The sequence below is a fragment of the Rattus norvegicus genome, chromosome 8 (assembly GCF_036323735.1).
Source record: "Rattus norvegicus strain BN/NHsdMcwi chromosome 8, GRCr8, whole genome shotgun sequence".
NCBI lineage: Eukaryota > Metazoa > Chordata > Mammalia > Rodentia > Muridae > Rattus > Rattus norvegicus.
The window spans coordinates 677,906-689,959 of NC_086026.1; positions in this window are offsets into that span (position 1 = coordinate 677,906).

Sequence of the window (12,054 nt, forward strand, 5' to 3'; positions counted from 1 at the left end):
CAAGCTTATTACATGTGAATACTATTGGGAACCTACTGAATTCAACATGATACTTAGATTCCGTTCCTTAAAATGTTGCTATATATTGAAAAGCACACTCATACAAGCATGTCCCATTGGCAGCTCACTGAATTCGCCTAGAAATTTTGATTCCATTCGTGAAAATATATCTATATCCCGAACAGTCCACTTAATACTACTGAGGACTATTGGGAACTAACCGAATTCACCAACTTACTGACATTCGGCTCACCAAATTTTGATAAATCTTTAAAAGCACACAATTACAAGAGCCTGTTACTGGGAACTAACTGAATTCACAAAGAAACAGTGTTTCAGTTCGTTAAAACGTCGCCCTATCTTGAATAACAAGCTTATTACATGCGAATCCTATGGGGAACCTACTGAATTCACCATGATACTTAGATTCCGTTCCTTAAACTGTTGCTATATATTGAAAAGCACACTCATACAAGCATGTCCCATTGAGAACTCACTGAATTAGCCTAGAAATTTTGATTCCATTCGTGAAAATATTTCTATATCCCGACCAGTCCACTGATTACTACTGCGGCCTATTGGGAACTAAGTGAATTCACCAAGTTCCTGAGATTCATCTCACCAAATTTTGATAAATCTTTAAAAGTACACATATTACAAGAGCCTGCTACTGGGAACTAACTGAATTCACAAAGAAACAGTGTTTCAGTTCGTTAAAACGTTGCTCTTTCTTGAATAACAAGCTTATAACTCGCGAATCCTATTGGGACCTACTGAATTCAACATGATACTTAGATTCCGTTCCTTTAAATGATGCTCTATATTGAAAAGCACAGTCATACAAGCATGTCCCATTGAGAACTCACTGAATTGGCCTAGGAATTTTGATTCAATTCCTGAAAATTTTTCTATATCCCGAACAGTCCACTTAATACTACTGAGGACTATTGGGAACTAACCGAATTCACCAACTTACTGACATTCGGCTCACCAATTTTTGATAAAACTTAAAAAGTATAAATATTACAAGAGCCTGCTACTGGGTACTAACTGAATTCACAAAGAAACAGTGTTTCAGTTCGTTAAAACGTTGCTCTATCTTGAAGAACAAGCTTATCACATGCGAATCCTATAGGGAACCTACAGAATTCACCATGATACTTAGATTCCGTCCCCTAAACTGTTGCTATATATTGAAAAGTACACTCATACAAGCATGTCCCATTGGGAACTCACTGAATTCGCCTAGAAATTTTGATTCGATTCGTGAAAATTTTTCTATATCCCGAGGAGTCCACTTTTTACTACTGCGGCCTATTGGGATCTACCCGAATTCACCATGTTACTCAGATTCGGCTCACCAAATTTTGATAAATCTTTAAAAGTACACATATTACAAGAGCCTGCTACTGGGAACTAACTGAATTCACAAATAAACAGTGTTTCTGTTCGTTAAAACTTTGCTCCATCTTGAATAACAAGCTTATTACATGCGAATACTATTGGAGATCTACTGAATTCACCATGATACTTAGATTCCGTTACTTAAAATATAGCTATATATTGAAAAGCACACTCATACAAGCATGTCCCTTTGGGAACTCCCTGAATTCTCCTAGATATTTTGATTCCATTCCTGAAAATTTTTCTATATCCCGAACAGTCCACTTAATACTACTGAGGACTATTGGGAACTAAGCGAATTCACCAACTTACTGACATTCATCTCACCAAATTTTGATAAATCTTTAAAAGTACATATATTACAAGAGCCTGCTACTGGGAACTAACTGAATTCACCAAGAAACAGTGTTTCAGTTCGTTAAAACGTTGCTCTATCTTGAAGAACAAGCTTATCACATGCGAATCCTATAGGGAACCTACAGAATTCACCATGATACTTAGATTCCGTCCCCTAAACTGTTGCTATATATTGAAAAGTACACTCATACAAGCATGTCCCATTGGGAACTCACTGAATTCGCCTAGAAATTTTGATTCGATTCGTGAAAATTTTTCTATATCCCGAGGAGTCCACTTTTTACTACTGCGGCCTATTGGGATCTACCCGAATTCACCATGTTACTCAGATTCGGCTCACCAAATTTTGATAAATCTTTAAAAGTACACATATTACAAGAGCCTGCTACTGGGAACTAACTGAATTCACAAATAAACAGTGTTTCTGTTCGTTAAAACTTTGCTCCATCTTGAATAACAAGCTTATTACATGCGAATACTATTGGAGATCTACTGAATTCACCATGATACTTAGATTCCGTTACTTAAAATATAGCTATATATTGAAAAGCACACTCATACAAGCATGTCCCTTTGGGAAATCCCTGAATTCTCCTACATATTTTGATTCCATTCCTGAAAATTTTTCTATATCCCGAACAGTCCACTTAATACTACTGAGGACTATTGGGAACTAAGCGAATTCACCAACTTACTGACATTCATCTCACCAAATTTTGATAAATCTTTAAAAGTACATATATTACAAGAGCCTGCTACTGGGAACTAACTGAATTCACCAAGAAACAGTGTTTCAGTTCGTTAAAACGTTGCTCTATCTTGAATAACAAGCTTATTACTCGCGAATCCTATTGGGACCTACTGAAGTCAACATGATACTTAGATCCCGTTCCTTAAAATGTTGCTATATTTTGAAAAACACACTCATAGAAGCATATCCCTTTTGGAACTCACTCAATTTGCCTAGAAATTTTGATTACATTCCTGAAAATTTTTATATATCCCGAAGAGTCCACTTATTACTACTGAGCCCTATTGGGAAAAAACTGAATTCACCAAGTATCTGAGATTCGGCTCAACAAATTTTGATAAATCTTTAAAAGTATACATATTACAAGAGCCTGCTAGTGGGAACTAACTAAATTCAAATAGAAACAGTGTTTGAGTTCGTTAAAACGTTGCTCTATCTTGAATAACAAGCTTATTACATGCGAATCCTATTGGGAACCTACTGAATTCACCATGATACTTAGATTCCGTTCGTTAAACTGTTGCTATATATTGAAAAGCACACTCATAGAAGCGAGTCCCATTGGGAACTCTCTGAATTCGCCTAGAAATTTTGATTCCATTCTTGAAAATTTTTCTATATCCCGAACACTCCACTTATTACTACTGCGGCCTTTTTGGAACTACCCGAAATCACGAAGTTACTGAGATTCGGCTCACCAAATTGTGATAAATCTTTAAAAGTACACATATTACAAGAGCCTGCTACTGGGAACTAACTGAATTCACAAAGAAACAGTGCTTCAGTTCGCTAAAACATTTCTCTATCTTGAATAACAAGCTTATTAAATGCGAATCCTATTGGGAACCTACTGAATTCACCATGATACTTAGATTCCGTTCGTTAAACTGTTGCTATATATTGAAAAGCACACTCATACAAGCATGTCCCATTGGGAACTCACTGAATTCGCGTAGAAATTTTGATTCCATTCCTGAACATTGTTCTATATCCCGAAGAGTCCACTTATTACTACTGCGGCCTATTGGGAACTAACCAAATTCACCATGTTACTCAGATTCGGCTCACCAATCTTTGATAAATCTTTAAAGGAAACATATTACAAGAGCCTGCTACTGGGAACTAACTAAATTCACAAAGAAACAGTGTTTCAGTTCCTTTAACTTTGCTCTATATTGAATAACAAGCTTATTACTTGCGAATCCTTTTGGAGATCTACTGAATTCACCATGATACTTAGATTCGGTTACTTAAAATGTTGCTATATATTGAAAAGCACACTCATACAAGCATGTCCCATTGGGAACTCCCTGAATTCTCCTACAAATTTTGATTCCATTCCTGAAAATTTTTCTATATCCCGAACAGTCCACTTATTACTACTGCGGCCTATTGGAAACTAACCGAATTCACCAACTTACTGAGATTCGGCTCACCAAATTTTGATAAATCTTTAAAAGCACACAATTACAAGAGCCTGCTACTGGGAACTCACTGAATTCACAAAAAAACAGTGTTTCAGTTCGTTAAAACGTTGCTCTATCTTGAATAACAAGCTTTTTACATGCGAATCCTATTGGGAAACTACTGAATTCACCATGATACTTAGAATCCGTTCCTTAAAATGTTGCTATATAATGAAAAGCACACTCATACAAGCATGTCCCATTGGGAATTCACTGAATTCGCATAGAAATTTTCATTCCATTCGTGAAAATTTTTCGATATCCCGAACAGTCCACTTATTACTACTGCGGCCTATTGGGAACTAAGTGAATTCACAAAGTTACTGAGATTCGGCACACCAAATTATGATAAATCTTTAAAAGTACACATATTAATAGAGCCTGCTACTGGGAACTGACTGAATTCACAAAGAAACAGTGTTTCAGTTCGTTAAAACGTTGCCCTATCTTGAAGAACAAGCTCATTACTCGCGAATCCTATTGGGAACCTACTGAATTCAACATGATACTTAGATTCCGTTCCTTAAAATGTTGCTATATATTGAAAAGCACACTCATACAAGCATGTCCCATTGGGAACTCAGTGAATTCGCCTAGAAATTTTGATTCCATTCGTGAAAATTTTTCGATATCCCGAACAGTCCACTTACTACAACTGCGGCCTATTTGGAACTACCCGAATTCACGAAGTTACTGAGATTCGGCTCAACAAATTTTGATAAATCTTTAAAAGCACACAATTACAAGAGCCTGCTACTGGGAACTAACTGAATTCATAAAGAAACAGTGTTTCAGTTCGTTAAAACGTTGCTCTATCTTGAATAACAAGCTTATTACTCGCGAATCCTATTGGGACCTACTGAAGTCAACATGATACTTAGATTCCGTTCCTTAAAATGTTGCTATATTTTGAAAAACACACTCATAGAAGCATATCCCTTTGGGAACTCACTCAATTTGCCTAGAAATTTTGATTCCATTCCTGAAAATTTTTATATATCCCGAAGAGTCCACTTATTACTACTGAGCCCTATTGGGAAAAAACTGAATTCACCAAGTATCTGAGATTCGGCTCAACAAATTTTGATAAATCTTTAAAAGTATACATTTTACAAGAGCCTGCTAGTGGGAACTAACTAAATTCAAATAGAAAAAGGGTTTGAGTTCGTTAAAACGTTGCTCTATCTTGAATAACAAGCTTATTACATTCGAATCCTATTGGGAACCTACTGAATTCACCATGATACTTAGATTCCGTTCGTTAAACTGTTGCTATATATTGAAAAGCACACTCATAGAAGCGAGTCCCATTGGGAACTCTCTGAATTCGCCTAGAAATTTTGATTCCATTCTTGAAAATTTTTCTATATCCCGAACAGTCCACTTATTACTACTGAGCCCTATTGGGAAAAAACTGAATTCACAAAGTATCTGAGATTCGGCTCAACAAATTTTGATAAATCTTTAAAAGTATATATATTATAAGAACCTGCTAGTGGGAACTAACTAAATTCAAAAAGAAACAGTGTTTGAGTTCGTAAAAACGTTGCTCTATCTTGAATAACAAGCTTATTACATGCGAATCCTATTGGGAACCTACTGAATTCACCATGATACTTAGATTCCGTTCGTTAAACTGTTGCTATATATTGAAATGCACACTAATAGAAGCAAGGTCCATTGGGAATTCACTGAATTCGCCTAGAAATTTTGATTCCATTCTTGAAAATTATTCTATATCCCGAACAGTCCACTTATTACTACTGCGGCCTTTTTGGAACTACATGAAATCACGAAGTTACTGAGATTCGGTTCACCAAATTTTGATAAATCTTTAAAAGCACATATATTACAAGAGCCTGCTACTGGGAACTAACTGAATTCACAAAGAAACAGTGTTTCAGTTCTTAAAAACGTTGCTCTATATTGAATAACAAGCTTATTACATGCGAATCCTATTGTAGATCTACTGAATTCACCATGATACTTAGATTCCGTTCCTTAAAATGTTGCTATATATTGAAAAGCACACTCATACAAGCATGTCCCATTGGGAACTCACTGAATTGGCCTAGAAATTTTCATTCCATTCTTGAAAATTTTTCTATATCCCGAACAGTCCATTTATTACTACTGAGGCCTATTGGGAACTAAATGACTTCAAAAAGTTACTGAGATTCGACTCACCAAACTTTGATAAATCTTTAAAAGTACACATATTACAAGAGCCTGCTACTGGGAACTAACTGAATTCACAAAGAAACAGTGTTTCAGTTCGTTAAAACGTTGCCCTATCTTGAAGAACAAGCTCATTACTCGCGAATCCTATTGGGAACCTACTGAATTCAACATGATACTTAGATTCCGTTCCTTAACATGTTGCTATATATTGAAAAGCATACTCATGCAAGCATGTCCCATTGGGAACTCACTGAATTCGACTACAAATTTTGATTCCATTCTTGAAAATTTTTCGAATACCCGAACAGTCAACTTATTACAACTGCGGCCTATTTGGAACTACCCGAATTCACGAATTTACTGAGATTCGGCTCAACAAATTTTGATAAATCTTTAAAAGCACACAATTACAAGAGCCTGCTACTGGGAACTAACTGAATTCACAAAGAAACAGTATTTCAGTTCGTTAAAACGTTGCTGTATCTTGAATAACAAGCTTATTACATGTGAATCCTATTGGGAACCTACTGAATTCACCATGATACTTAGATTCCGTTCCTTAAAATGTTGCTATATATTGAAAAGCACACTCATACAAGCATGTCCCATTGGGAACTCACTGAATTCGCCTAGAAATTTTGATTCCCTTCGTGTAAATTTTTCTATATCCCCAACAGTCCACTTATTACTACTGCGGCCTATTGGGAACTAAGTGAATTCACCAAGTTCCTGACATTCGGCTCACCAAATTTTGAGAAATCTTTAAAAGTACACATACTACAAGAACCTGCTACTTGGAACTAAATGAATTCACAAAGAAACAGTGTTTCAGTTCGTAAAAACGTTGCTCTATCTTGAATAATAAGCTTATTACATGCGAATCCTATTAGGAACCTATTGAATTCACCATGATACTTAGATTCCGTTCCTTAAAATATTGCTATATATTGAAAAGCACACTCATACCTGCATGTCCCATTGGGAATTCCCTGAGTTCGCCTACAAATTTTGATTCCATTCCTGAAAATTTTTCTATATCCCGAACAGTCCACTTATTACTACTGTGGCGTATTGGGAACTAACCGAATTCACCAACTTACTGAGATTCGGCTCACCAAATTTTGATAAATCTTTAAAAGCACACAATTACAAGAGCCTGCTACTGGGCCTTAATGAATTCACAAAGAAACAGTGTTTCAGTTCTTTAAAACGTTGCTCTATCTTGAATAACAAGCTTATTACATGCGAATCCTATTGGGAACCTAATGAATACACCAGGATACTTAGATTCCGTTCGTTAAACTGTTGCTATATATTGAAAAGCACACTCATACAAGCATGTCCCATTGGGAACTCACTGAATTCGCCTAGAAATTTTCATTCCATTCGTGAAAATTTTTCGATATCCCGAACAGTCCACTTATTACTAATGCGGCCTATTGGGAACTAAGTGAATTCACAAAGTTACTGAGATTCGGCTCACCAAATTTTGATAAATCTTTAAAAGTACACATATTACAAGAGCCTGCTAATGGGAACTAACTGAATTCACAAAGAAACAGTGTTTCAATTCGTTAAAACATTGCTCTATCTTGAATAACAAGCTTATTACTTACGAAACCTATTGGGACCTATTGAATTCACCATGATATTTAGATTCCGTTCCTTAAAATGTTGCTATATATTGAAAAGCACACTCATACAAGCATGTCCCATTGGGAGCTCACTGAATTCCCCTAGAAATTTTGATTCCATTCCTTAAAATTTTTGTATATCCCGAACAGTCCACTTATTACTACTGAGCCCTATTGGGAAGAAACTGAATTCATGTAGTATGTGAGATTCGGCTCAACAAATTTTGATAAATCTTTAAAAGTATACATATTACAGGAGCCTGCTACTGGGAACTAACTGAGTTCACAAAGAAACAGTGCTTCAGTTCGTTAAAACGTTGCTCTATCTTGAATAACAAGCTTATTACCTGCGAATCCTATTGGGAACCTACTGAATACACCAGGATACTTAGATTCCGTTCGTTAAACTGTTGCTATATATTGAAAAGCACACTCATACAAGCATGTCCCATTGGGAACTCACTGAATTCGCCTAGAAATTTTGATTCGATTCGTGAAAATTTTTCTGTATCCCGAAGAGTCCAGTTTTTACTACTGCGGCCTATTGGTTCTAACCGAATTCACCATGTTACTCAGGTTCGGCTCACCAAATTTTGATAAATCTTTAAAAGTACAGATATTACAAGAGCCTGCTACTGGGAACTAACTGAATTCACAAAGAAAAAGTGTTTCAGTTCGTTAAAACTTTGCTCTATCTTGAATAACAAGCTTATTACATGCGAATCCTATTGGAGATCTACTGAATTCACCATGACACTTAGATTCCGTTACTTAAAATGTAGCTATATATTGAAAAGCACACTCATACAAGCATGTCCCTTTGGGAACTCCCTGAATTCTCCTAGATATTTTGATTCCACTCCTGAAAATTTTTCTATATCCCGAACAGTCCACCTAATACTACTGAGGACTATTGGGAACTAAGCGAATTCACCAACTTACTGAGATTCATCTCACCAAATTTTGATAAATCTTTAAAAGTACACATATTACAAGAGCCTGCTACTGGGAACTAACTGAATTCACAAAGAAACAGTGTTTCAGTTCGTTAAAACGTTGCTCTATCTTGAATAACAAGCTTATTACTCGCGAAACCTATTGGGACCTACTGAATTCAACATGATACTTAGATTCCGTTCCTTAAAATGTTGCTATATTTTGAAAAGCACAATCATACAAGCATATCCCATTGGGAACTCACTCAATTTGCCTAGAAATTTTGATTCCATTCTTGAAAATTTTTATATATCCCGAACAGTCTACTTATTACTACTGAGCCCTATTGGGAAAAAACTGAATTTACCAAGTATCTGAGATTCGGCTCAACAAATTTTGATAAATCTTTAAAAGTATACATATTACAAGAGCCTGCTAGTGGGAACTAACTAAATTCAAAAAGAAACAGTGTTTGAGTTCGTTAAAACGTTGCTCTATCTTGAATAACAAGCTTATTACATGCGAATCCTATTGGGAACCTACTGAATTCACCATGATACTTAGATTCCGTTCGTTAAACTGTTGGTATATATTGAAAAGCACACTCATAGTTGCGAGTCCCATTGGGAACTCACTGAATTCGCCTAGAAATTTTGATTCCATTCTTGAAAATTTTTCTATATACGAACAGTTCTCTTATTACTACTGCGGCCTTTTTGGAACTACCCGAAATCACGAACTTACTGAGATTCGGCTCACCAAATTGTGATAAATCTTTAAAAGTACACATATTACAAGAGCCTGATACTGGGAACTAACTGAATTCACAAAGAAACAGTGTTTCAGTAGGTAAAAACGTTGCTCTATATTGAATAACAAGCTTATTACATGCGAATCCTATTGTAGATCTACTGAATTCACCATGATACTTCGATTCCGTTCCTTAAAATGTTGCTATATATTGAAAAGCAAACTCATACAAGCATGTCCCATTGGGAACTTACTGAATTCGCCTAGAAATTTTGATTCCATTCGTGAAAATTTTTCTATATCCCGAACAGTCCACTTATTACTACTGAGGCCTATTGGGAACTAAGTGACTTCAAAAAGTTACTGAGATTCGGCTCACCAAATTTTGATAAATCTTTAAAAGTACACATATTACAAGAGCCTGCTACTGGGAACTAACTGAATTCACAAAGAAACAGTGTTTCAGTTCGTTAAAACATTGCTCTATCTTGAATAACAAGCTTGTTACTTGCGAATCCTATAGGGAACCTATTGAATTCACCCTGATACTTAGATTCCGTTCCTTAAAATGTTGCTATATATTGAAAAGCACACTCATACAGGCATGTCCCATTGGGAACTCACTGAATTTGCCTAGAAATTATGATTCCATTCCTGAAAATTTTTCTATATTCTGAACAGTCCACTTATTATTACTGCGGCATATTGGGAACTAACTGAATTCACAAATTTAATGAGGTTCGGCTCACCAAATTTGGTAAATCTTTAAAAGTACACATATTACAAGAGCCGGCTACTGGGAACTAACTGAATTCCCAATGAAACAGTGTTTCAGTTCGTCAAAACGTTGCTCTATCTTGAATAACAAGCTTATTACATGCGAACCCTATAGGGAACCTACTGAATTCACAATGATACTTAGATTCCGTCCCTTAAAATGTTGCTATATATTGAAAAGCACACTCATACAAGCATGTCCCATTGGGAACTCACTGAATTCCCCTAGAAATTTTGATTCCATTCGTGAAAATTTTTCTATATCCCGAACAGTCCACTTAATACTACTGCGGCCTATTGGGAACTAACCAAATTCAGCAATTTACTGAGATTCGGCTCACCAAATTTTGATAAATCTTTAAAAGCACACAATTACAAGAGGCTGCTACTGGGAACTAACTGAACTCAAAAGAAACAGTATTTCAGTTCGTTAAAACGTTGCTCTCTCTTGAATATCAAGCTTATTAATTGCGAAACCTATTGGGAACCGACTGAATTCACCATGATACTTACATTCCGTTCCCTAAATGTTGCTATATAATGAAAATCACACTCATACAAGCATGTCCCATTGGGAACTCACTGAATTCGCCTAGAAATTTTGATTCCATTCGTGAAAATTTTTCTATATCCCGAGAGTCCACTTATTACTACTGAGGCCTATTGGGAATAAATGAATTCACCACGTTAGTAAGATTGGGTTCACCAAATTTTGATAAATCTTTAAAAGTACACATATTGCAAGACCCTGCTACTGGAAACAGACTGAATTCACAAAGAAACAGTGTTTCAGTTAGTTAAAAGGTTGCTCTATCTTGAATATCATGCTTATACATGCGTATACTATTGGGAACCTACTGAATTCACCATGATACTTAAAAACCGTTCCTTTAAATGTTGCTATATATTGAAAAGCACACTCATTCAAGCATGTCCCATTGGGATCTCACTGAATTCGCCTAGAAATTTTGATTCCATTCGTGAAAATTTTTCTATATCCCGAACAGTTCTCTTATTACTACTGCGGCCTATTGGAAATTAACCTTATTCACCAACTTACTGAGATTCGGCTCAACACATTTTGATAAATCTTTAAAAGCACACAATTACAAGAGCCTGCTACTGGGAACTAACTGAATTCAGAAAGAAACAGTGTTTCAGTTCGTTAAAACGTTGCTCTATCTTGAATAACAAGCTTATTACTTGTGAATCCTAATGGGAACCTCTTGAATTCACCATTATACTTAGATTCCGGTCCTTAAAATGTTGGTATATATCGAAAAGCACACTTATACAAGCATGTCCCTTTGGGAACTCACTGAATTCGCTTAGAAATTTTGATTCCATTCGTGAAAATTTTTCTATATTCCGAACAGTCCACTTATTACTACTGCGGCTTGTGGGAAGTAAGTGAATGCAACAAGTTCCTGATTCGGCTCACCAAATTTTGATAAATCTTTAGAGTACACATATTACAAGAGCCTGCTACTGGGAACTAACTGAAATCACAAAGAAACAGTGTTTCAGTTAGTTAAAACGTTGCTCTATCTTGAATAACAAACTTATTACTTGCGAATCCTTTGGGACCTATTGAATTCACCATGATACTTAGATTCCGTTCCTTAAAATGTTGCTATATATTGAAAAGCACACTCATACAAGCATGTCCCATTGGGAACTCACTGAATTCGCCTAGAAATTTTGATTCCCTTCGTGTAAATTTTTCTATATCCCCAACAGTCCACTTATTACTACTGCGGCCTATTGGGAACTAAGTGAATTCACCAAGTTCCTGACA